The following is an 8094-nucleotide window of genomic DNA, read 5'->3' as shown; positions in this document are numbered from 1 at the left end:
TTGACTAAGGAAGAGGTTTTTAATTTGTTAAATGGTGGAAACTGGTCAAATCTCGTTATGTACTTAAGGCAAGCCAGTTATTACAGAAATGAATTAATAAATGAATTTAATTGGTAAAGGGCATAGGAGGATTATTTTATTTTATGATTTTATTTTATGAAGTTAAATTTTGAGCCATTTTTTATTTCGGGTGTTCTTTTGTTTTTGTCTTTTTTGTTTTTATCTTCTTAGAAAGGGTGTATGTTTATTTATTTTATTTTTACTTTTTACTGAAATATTGTTTGTTTATTTACAATTACCTTTTCGAGGGCGTAAAATGTAGGTAATTTTTGTTATTAGAAAAATTAGAAAAAATAAGGAAGATAAGAAAAAGAAACTGTTAATTTATCATTATTATTTAGAATGTGTTTCACATTTATCATTTAATTTAAGTTTATTAATTAATTGTTTATTGTATTTTATATGTTTATTTATTTAAAAACACTTTCTGTAAAATACAGACTTGACAGACGGATTTTATCCATTGTCTATGTGCATAGATGTGAATAGAAGTTTGATTTATTTTCCTTTTTTTATTTTTTGTATTATTTTTGTTTTAATTTTTCTTTGGTTGTAATTTTGTATGCACAAAATAAATAAATAAATAAAATAAAATCCAAGACCAAGACCAGGAGAATCGAACCCACTAAACCAACAATACATCTTAGCTTTGCGGGTCTAGCCTATAACCGCTCCTTCTACCGTGGCGCCTTATTTGTAATTAAATAATGAAAAACTAAATATGTGGTGTAGATTAGAAAAAAAGACTGGTTACTTTCTGTGATGACATTATGATGGAAGGGATGCAGGTAGAAAATAGCATGCAGGCTACTTGCAGCAAGTAGGTCAAGCAAGTGTCCGTGTGTTCACAGAAGATGAAGGCAAGGCATCCTTCACAAACCAGCCTTATGCTCCCGCCCCGTTCGTCGGGGGAAAAGGAAACAGTAAAAAGTAGACTAAAAGTGAATTGATAAATATAGCAAACTAGGACCCAATTTTCTGTATACTTAAATATATTGGGTTAGTTCTATACATTGCCCCAGTGGGTGAGTGGGGGGGAAAATCCCATTAGGATAGTTGGAATACAAGACAACGCCCCCAGTCACTCTCCCCATGGCATGGAAACGGAGGTATAAAACTTAATTTAAAGGCAACCTGGCCATTTGTGCGGCACGCTAACCCTTTTGCTAAAATTTCTTTACTCTGGTAGAAAATTTAATAAATTTTTGTCTAGTCTCATCTGAGGATCTGTCAGTATGGTTCTCGGTCCGTCTACCGTTCAACATTATATTCCAGAGCTTCGCCTCATCCTTAGACCAAACGCGGCATCCTTTTTGTGATTTATGACTGTTTAGCCTTTCGCTTCCGCTAAGTTAAAAAACTTTCAAGGTTTTTTCCTTTATTTTCACTTTTTTCTTTTTCTTTTATTCATTCATTTATTCTTTATTAAAATAAATGATCTTTATTAAAAAATTAACTCTGGTGTGAACTCCCACGCGCGGCGATAATTACCTAAACGGCGGATGCAAGAAGCTGCTCATTCATTCAAAAGCTCTCCAAGCTCCGATAGTTCCTTCTAGGTGTTTAGGTCTTGGATTCCATTTCATGGTTAATATGAGAAATTTATAGTAAAGTATGTTAGGCGGTTTAGAGGCTAGACCCGCTAAGGTGTATTGTTGGTTTAGTGGGTTCGATTCCCCCGGTCTAGGCCTTGGATTTTATTTAATGGTTAATGTGAGAATTTTATAGTAAAGTATGTTAGGCGATTGTAGGCAAGACCCGCAAAGCTAAGATGTATTGTTGGTTTAGTGGGTTCGATTCCCGGTGTCCAGGCCTTGGATTTTATTTAATGGTTAATATGAGAAATTTGTAGTAAAGTATGTTAGGCGGTTAAGAGGCTAGCCCCTCTAAGGTGTATTGTTGGTTTAGTGGGTTCGATTCCCCTGATCTACGCCTTGAATTTTATGTAATGCTTAATATGAGAAATTTATAGTTAAGTATGTTAGGCGGTTAAGAGGCTAGACCCGCTAAGGTGTATTGTTGGTTTAGTGGGTTCGATTCCCGGTGTCCAGGCCTTGGATTTTATTTAATGGTTAATATGAGAAATTTGTAGTAAAGTATGTTAGGCGGTTAAGAGGCTAGACCCGCTAAGGTGTATTGTTGGTTTAGTGGGTTCGATTCCCCTGATCTACGCCTTGAATTTTATTTAATGCTTAATATGAGAAATTTATAGTAAAGTATGTTAGGCGGTTAAGAGGCTAGACCCGCTAAGGTGTATTGTTGGTTTAGTGGGTTCGATTCCCGGTGTCCAGGCCTTGGATTTTATTTAATGGTTAATATGAGAAATTTGTAGTAAAGTATGTTAGGCGGTTAAGAGGCTAGACCCGCAAAGCTAAGATGTATTGTTGGTTTAGTGGGTTCGATTCCTGGTGTATAAGCCTTGGATTTTATTTAATGGTTAATCTGAGAATTTTATAGTAAAGTATAGCCTGCCTGAATAAATAGACAATTACTTTACTTTTTACAGACAAATAAAGACAAAAGTCTAAACAAAATTAAAATTAATTATAATTTAACTGAGAAGCTCATAGTCACAGGAAATCTAAGGGTCAACAGCCGGATACAAATCCGGGATCTGCGTTGAATCCAGCTAACCATTGAACTAAGGACCTTTATTAAAAATTATAATTAATTTTAATTTTGTTTAGACTTTTGTTTGTATTTTAAAAGTAATGAAATAATTATTTAGTCTGGGAGAAGATTAGATTCCAAATCGATTAGATTCCAAGGTTCGAACCCAGCTGCTGGCTTGCAGAAAGCTTGTTACAGCTCACTGTTCGGCATTGACAAAAGCTCTGAGCACCAATAACCTCAGATTTCGACGCGCCTTAAATAACATAAAAAAAAAAGGAAAGAGATAGAGAATTTAGATCTGAGAATGAATGGAAGCTGTATACAGGTGACACCCGCCAGTCGGGAAAGTGGCCACATTAGTGTCCAGGTTTGCAATGTCAATGTGGGTGTTATTATTCACATGAGATGGTGATGGGTATACAAGTCACAACTGTTTAGAGAATGGGTTTTGTGTGGAGTGCTGCTGACCCTGGCCGGTCTGCTGGAACTAAAGGGAAATGAGTTCACACACAGTTACAGTGGTGGTACACCCACACAGCCGATGTGAGGAATCACAGATATCCTATACAATCGCTAGTCCTCTCTACATTCATACATAAACATACTGGCTACAAAACGTAAGAATTAATATTCATGCAAATTTGAAATGTCCCCTTGTTTTTTCTGCCCGCAAAAAAATATAACCTTACCTTTTTCTCTGAAGCCAAAAAATTAAAATAAAAAATAAATAAATGACTGGACAGAGACCGCCATTAAAAAAAAAAAACTTAGTTTTTCTTTTGCTCCGTTTTTATTTTCTTTTAAATATGAGAGCATAAATTTCCCAATGAAGCCATAATGTTGGAAGTTTTTTGGGAAAATTTTTAATTAAGAAATTTAATTAAGCCCCTAACACGTAAGACGTGGACGTCACTATGTTCGTTACCACCTTGCCACCAACCACGTCACTTCCGAAATAAAAAATCTCCTGTGAACACTCTTACAGTAATTCTACCAACATACGAATTCTTATTTTTTTTTTTAATAAAAAAATACAAATTTCCAATAAAATTAATTAAATAGAAATTGTAGTGTGTAGCCGCCAATCTACGAAGATTACAGTGAAATAGTAGCAGCTATTTCCGGAAAAGTCTGGGGAAAAGTGGTACTTCCGGTCGATTAGGACTTTTGGTAAAGAGGGGATGTGTGGATTATGCCTGGTGACTAGGGCTTTCCCATCCATGCTGGACAAGGTAGCGAAGATAGACGCTACTTAAGTCGTGAGAGTTGGCATCTGGCCAATCCAGTTCAAGTGACTACGGACATAAAAGAATACAATGATTTAAGGCGCCACGGTAGTCGGAGCGGTTAAGAGGCTAGACTCGCAAAGCTAAGATGTATTGTTGGTTTAGTGGGTTCGATTCCCCCGGTCTCAATGCCTTGGATTTTATTTAATGGTTAATATGAGAAATTTATAGTAAAGTATGTTAGGCGGTTATAGGCTAGACCCGCAATAGTAAGATGTATTGTTGGTTAGTTGGTTCGATTCTCCTGGTCTAGGCCTTGGATTTTGTTTAATGGTTAATATGAGAAATTTATAGTAAAGTATGTTAGGCGATTGTAGGCTAGACCCGCAAAGCTAAGATGTATTGTAGGTTTAGTGGGTTCGATTCGTGGTGTCTAGGCCTTGGATTTTATCTAATGTGTTTAATATGAGAAATTTACAGTAAAGTATGTTTGCTAGTCGCCTCCGTCCACGACACCTAATTTGGTAGTTGGACAAAGCCCGCCTGAAAAAATAGGCAATTACTTTACTTTACTTTAAAATGATAATGAGAGGCGCACATGACCCCCGAAGTAGATGCGCCTAAAATAATTAACTGAATACAAGAGCTGAGATTAGCTGAGTGGCTGAGCGAATGCTGGACTCAAACGCGTAGATCCCGGGTTCGAATCTAGTTACTCTTGCTAGGAGCTTCGGTAATGGACAGTGTTGCCTGTAACGAGGAGAAACACTGCCCAGTGGCCGACAGTGCACTGAAAAAATTTCCTAAGGGCCAATAACCACAGATGTTGATGCGCCTTAAAATAAATAATAATAACAATAAATACAAAATAATATTTTAAAATAAATGTATTTGCAAACATTTACTAGACAACGCTGGTGATTATAACCCCTAAAACGTGAATTATATGCATTATTTCGCCTATTTTTTCAGGCGGGCTTAACGTCCAGCTACCAATTAGGTGTCGTGGACAGAGGCGACTAGCAAACATACTGCAAATTTCTCATATTAAATAAAATCCAATACCTAGACCGTGGGAATCGAACCCACTAAACCAACAATACATCTTAGCTTTGCGGGTCTAGCCTATAACCGCCTAACTTACTTTACTATAAATTTCTCATATTAACCATTAAATAAAATCCATGGCCTAGACCGGGAATCGAACCCAGTATTACAATACATATTAGCTTCGCAGGTCTCTTATATGCATTATTTAACACTGACCAAAGATTCGGTAAATATTATTTGTAACCAGTAATAATTAGTATTTATCGTATTTATTATATACTCCGCAACATACTCGTATATATATTCGAGCAGTAATGTAAAGACAACTTATCATGATAATAAAGAAATGATGTTTACTGCCGGCAGAGGGCGTCTCAAGAGTGAATATAGGGCATGTGAGCTTGGAAGAGGTAGAGGAGTATGTTTAGGTGGTAGTTTGAAAAAAATATATATAAGCTAAGGCTCCCATGTTTAGGCGGGGGTTTTGACAAGCCCGGGGATATTGCCTAGCTAGTAGCTCACGGTAGCTCATGTGTGTGGTGAGCACATTTCGTGTGCGCAACATATAACCAGTTCTTGAGCTATATCTCCCTCTCTGTCCCTGATTCTGGCAGAGGAGCGCTGCTATATTCTTGTTGGGGAGAAGTGACTGTATGGGTGATGTCATGACTATGGTAGGGGTAGAGGTAATATTCTAGAACCTAGCCACGTATACAATAACTCAACCCTTTCCGTCTCACTTGTATAACCGCGTGCACACACACACATATATATATATATATATACAGAGTACTCAGAACCACAGCCTACTAGACAGGACATACTCATATCAGGACCAGCAGGGAAGGGTTATTGTAACACAGAGCAAACGGGGGTGGAGATAGTTTCTTACGGTGAAGCAAGGCAGCTTCATAGAATGTCTCCTGCCAAGCCCTTAATATATACGTATGTATACACCAACATACATACATACATACCCAAAAAAAGAAAAAGTATCCTAGTTTCTATGCGGACGTTTCTATCGCCTATTTTCAACTAAATATAACAAAGTACAATATCCCCTCGATAGGGAAAGTCGGCCATTTTATTGGTCCCGACCAATCGTACTTAAAATGATTTCCTCTCTAGGCAGGGAAGTGTGGAAGGAACTTAACATTTCCAAAGCCTTATTCAAGTTGCCAATAAAGTTAAAACTTCCTTCTAGTTCTGCCACCTCCCACCTCCCCCACCCCGCACCATGCATCCTTGCGTTCCTGCATATTTAAAGTTTCTTTCCGATATAAATCTTCAGCGATATGAATTCTTTCAGGTCATATCGATATACGTAGTAAATTATAGTAGCCCTGTCGATATACTAGGGAAACTTTTAATATATTACGTAGGTTTGTAATGGTTTACTAGTAGGGGCAACCTTATAATAGCTAATAATATAACAGCTTTTCCGCTCTCAATATATTTCCATGAAAAGCCCCTTGAAGGTTTTCCGAACTAGACGCGGATTTTTCCCCCCTTACTGCTGGGAGTAATAAGGTCGCGACTTACAACTTTTTTTTTTCATTTTATAAGAATTCCCCATGCCTTTTATATTATAAATTTTTACTTGTAAGAAAAAATAAAACTAGCAAGTGCCTCCTACGACCTTCTTTAACTGTAATTTCACTAAATAAACCTTTCTCTAATATTTACAAAACCTTAATTAGTTACTGATTATCGGGAAGAGTCGAAGCCCTACGACATCCAAAGTTTCCTTGGTCCTTTACAGGTTTCTCTGCGTGTATGAATGTATTTATGGTGAGCTAGAGTCCGCGCACGAATTAGCTGCCCACATCAACTGCAAGACTTGACTTTATTCGTGCTAATAGGCTAGGATGCCCGCAGGGGCGCCAAAATCCTTGCAGAAGTGGCTAGTTCACTTCCACCTTATTTCTAATGTTTACCCTAAAAAGGAATGGCTAGAAATTCAACAGGAAGATCAATGGAATACAATAACAGGTGTGGTGCTCAACCTGTAATCTGAAGAGGTGGTCCATTGCCTGTGACCAGCTGAAAGCAGACCATAACCTGACCAATTTAGGCTAGGAAATATTCGGCTGTATTCGACTGTTATTATAATACTTTCCAAGGGCGAACTAGGCGTGTTTTTCCTGGACTAAATCTCTAGTTTTCCGACGAAAGACCTTCTTTCCATGGCACCATAGCATCAGGAGCTTCTGTAGCCAGCCTTGGCGTTCTCCTTTAACCCGTAATAACTGCGAATTCACTGGAGGACGACATACCAGCCTAAAGATATTCATTCGCTGAGTTTCTCAAAAATCAAAATCTTATCCGATACACTGTCTGCAATCAGATGTCAGAGTAGCCAGACAACCAACAAAAGAAACACCTGCTTTGCCATTAAGTGCTAAAGATCTAAAGCTATAACTATGATATGATATCACCTACTAAATCGTATGCTTAGCTGACTGTAGCGTCAAGGTGGTCCGCTTATAAATAGCACCGATGATCCCAGGAAGATTTTGGGAGGCATAAATCAGCCATGATATGATGCTGCTCATCAGTAGAGAGGCTCTACAGATAGAATTCTGTTTTATCCGGATTAAAATGCAGTATATTTTTAGAATATTGGTCAACAAGCATGCGGTGTTACCAGGCGGTCACCCATCCAGGTACTGACCACGCCCGATGTTGCTTAACTTTGTTGATCGAACGAGAACCGGTGTATTCAACATAGTATGACCGTTGGCTGTGCAAACAACCTTCACTTAGATATGTTTGAAGCGCTCTTTAATGTAAATGAAAGTTGCCCAAACAATTAGGAGATCAGCAGACTGAAGAGCTGCATTCTTTTGTAGGAAATCATCAATCATGAGAGCTAAATGAATAGGGCGAATCACTGATGCCTGTGATAATTTGCGTAATATGTGGAACTAGCTTTTTAAAGTTGGGCAAGGGATTTTAGATTCGCTGAAGAGTTTGTTTGAACTTGGGTATACCGTTTGATTGGAAACTTATTCAGGGAATATTGATTTCTGGGGACTTATGGCGTCTCCTGTCTTCAACGGAAGTCATTTTATTAGTTATTACGAAATTTTCAGAAACAATTATTGACGTAAAACAGCCATAAGATGAAGTCTTGTAAGTCACC

At 37.7% G+C, this 8094-nt stretch overlaps 1 pseudogene; it reads right to left on the bottom strand.

Annotated features, from left to right (window-relative positions):
- Positions 1-7573: 7573 nt before the first annotated feature.
- On the bottom strand, positions 7574-7693 carry LOC141453857 (5S ribosomal RNA; annotated as a pseudogene).
- Positions 7694-8094: the final 401 nt, after the last annotated feature.

This window comes from Rhodnius prolixus, unplaced genomic scaffold (assembly GCF_049639745.1).
Source record: "Rhodnius prolixus isolate KJV_2025 unplaced genomic scaffold, Rpr scaffold_3, whole genome shotgun sequence".
Lineage (NCBI taxonomy): Eukaryota > Metazoa > Arthropoda > Insecta > Hemiptera > Reduviidae > Rhodnius > Rhodnius prolixus.
Note: the sequence above shows the minus strand (reverse complement) of the source record. Positions and strands in the feature narration are given on the sequence as shown.